This window comes from Neophocaena asiaeorientalis, unplaced genomic scaffold (assembly GCF_003031525.2).
Source record: "Neophocaena asiaeorientalis asiaeorientalis breed wild unplaced genomic scaffold, Neophocaena_asiaeorientalis_V1.1 scaffold45, whole genome shotgun sequence".
NCBI classification, from domain to species: domain Eukaryota; kingdom Metazoa; phylum Chordata; class Mammalia; order Artiodactyla; family Phocoenidae; genus Neophocaena; species Neophocaena asiaeorientalis.
The window spans coordinates 6,510,332-6,512,935 of record NW_020174642.1 but is presented as its reverse complement, the minus strand read 5'-3'; the positions used below and the strand labels follow the sequence as shown (position 1 = coordinate 6,512,935).

The following is a 2,604-nucleotide window of genomic DNA, read 5'->3' as shown; positions in this document are numbered from 1 at the left end:
ATAAATATACAATCTATATAACACCAATGTGCTTGCTATACAAACACAGCTTTAAGACACCCCCCCAGTACCACTGTCCATGCAGCTAGGTGCCTGCTCATAAGCCCCTTTTATTGAGTAATTTGGGATTGCTAATTCTCCCTCACTAAGTATAAGCTGAAGAGGACAATAAGATATTTATATGCATCCTGTACAGAGCAAATATCAGGAGTGTTGATTTTAATTCTTCAGATTATATTATTCTAGTTATTAGGCTTTGATTAATTATGTATTCCTGAAGAGCCTGTGCTGTATACTGGTCACCTGCCTAAGGAGTGCACACAGGTGTGCAAACAACTGTCTAAATGGGAGAAGCCACAGCAGGTGAAGGAAGGATGCCTTGACCCACTCCTTCTGGTCTTGATGGGCAGGTTTTTAGCTGCCCCCTTAGTCCATAAACCAATATTCAGTCTTGCACAGCTTAGAGACATAACCCACAGAAAACGGTTAGAGCTTTCTACTTCCAGAGCCTGTTGGGTGTACCAGGAAGGGCGTTCCCTCAGCTGTTTTCCTAAATGTAAATTGAAGGAATACACAAAAAGAGCAGGACAAGTGGGAGTGTTTGACATGTTATGAGAGTGACTACAGCTGGACCAAGCCAGGTCAAACAGTGGGGCAGAGAGGACCATAAAAGTCTCCAGGCAAGACACCACAGACATGAGTGAGACATGGCCTCAGGCCCAGGCCTGTCCGGGTCACCCTGTGTAATCTGCTCCATATTTCATCCTTGTCATGAAGGGAAGCCTTCTATTAAGTGCCTAACCATTGATTTGAAAGCTTGTGACTGCAAGCCAGCTCCCATTTAAGAAGTCCTGCCCAAGGGCCTATATAATCTTTGAAAGCTCTATGTATCTTCTTTCCTGTCTTAGTACTGGCTTAACACTTAGTATCACAATTAAATAAAAAACAGAAAAAAAAAACCCATCAGGGCAACTGACACAGGCCAGTAATCAAATAAATGCACTTCGTTTTGAACTAACTCAATTGCAAATAAAGTGAAACAAATAAGGGGTGAAATATATATCTTAATTTAAAATTTTTTTTAAAAACCTGTTTTCTAATGTCTTATTTGGCTTCCTATGGCTACGTAAAAATACTTCCCCAAAAAGCACTCCTAATGCAGGTAAGTGAAGCCAGTATACTCACTTACTTACCTCCTTCATTGGGTCATTAAACAAAAGCAAAGCAAAAAGTGCTATTGTTTATAACCTTTAAATATGCAACAGGATACTGTAGCTGGTAGAAATTACCTGAGGGTATGTGCACACTTGCAGAATGAAATGGAAAGTGAGGCCATGATCTCAATAATTCAAGTGGGCTGAATAGTTCTTCCTAGAGATCAGCAATTTCTTAAATCATCACACTACTGTAGCTGTCCTGACTTCCAGGGCTTTGTAAATCCAGGATCATTGTGTGTGCAGTTGCAAGCTGCCTGGTATGCATGAGGCATTAAAAAATGCAAGGTTTGTTGTGAATATTCTCGTTCTTCTGATTTTGTAATAACCAGGGCAGGCTAAACATTCACTATATTAAGACCATGCATGTGCCCCCAGACCTAGTTCTTTTCCTAGTGTGGCTTTATAAATGCTGGTGATAAACCAAGTCTGATTTACGTGATGCATCTTATGTGGAAAAGGTCTGTGACTCTAGGTATCTGGTCAACCTTGAGAAATGACAGCACAGCTAGTATAATGACTTTTGAAGATAACCATTGCAAATTTGATGATTACCAGTTGCCATTAAATAAACTGTAATATTATTGTGTCTTATTTTCTAGGAGATTCTGATATCATTAGAAGCATGCCAGAACAGACTGGTGAAAAGTAAATCATGCAAAAATTTTCTTTAATAAAATCTGGCCAGGGCTTCCCTGGTGGCGCAGTGGTTGAGAGTCCATCTGCCGACCGGGTTCATGCACCGGTCCGGGAAGATCCCACATGCCGCGGAGCGGCTGGGCCCGTGAGCCATGGCCGCTGAGCCTGCGCGTCCAGAGCCCGTGTTCCGCAACGGGAGAGGCCACAGCAGTGAGAGGCCCACGTACCACAAAAACAACAACAACAACAAAAAGAGCCCAGTCTCTTGACACAGGCTTGCTGGTCAGCCTCTCAGATGCTTGATAATAAAATGACTAAAAGAAACACAAGGCCTGGCGAAGTAAGAGAGGCAGGTTTAGTAGTTATTGTTGCCCATTAATGTTCTTTCCCAAAGGCATTATTTTGCTCCACATTCTAGACTTTCTTCCTACAGATGTCAGAAACATATTTGCTACAATCATAAAAATGTCACTGGGATCAGAGTGACTCAGCGTCCTCCTTCCTTATGACTCCCAAGTTGTTATTAAGGCAATACTAATGTATAAAGGCCAGGCTCAGTATGCTGCCTGGAGTTTCATTTTTCATCTTCCTCCCACCAACAAATCTATAGACCTACCATCATGTGCATCCATCTTCCCTGCTTTCCTACTACAGTGAACAAAACTGGTAAATTCCTCTGCTTGTGCTCTGGGTCCCATCTCCTACTCCCTTCTCAGATATCCTACTCCTCACTTAGTTTTCTCTCTCTCCT

At 42.1% G+C, this 2,604-nt stretch overlaps 1 non-coding gene across 1 annotated transcript; it reads left to right on the top strand.

The window, feature by feature from the left end:
• The first annotated feature begins 1,507 nt into the window (after positions 1-1,507).
• LOC112408706 (small nucleolar RNA SNORA72) lies at positions 1,508-1,638 on the top strand. The gene has a single exon (XR_003004990.1). It is a non-coding gene; the product is annotated as a small nucleolar RNA SNORA72 (small nucleolar RNA).
• Positions 1,639-2,604: the final 966 nt, after the last annotated feature.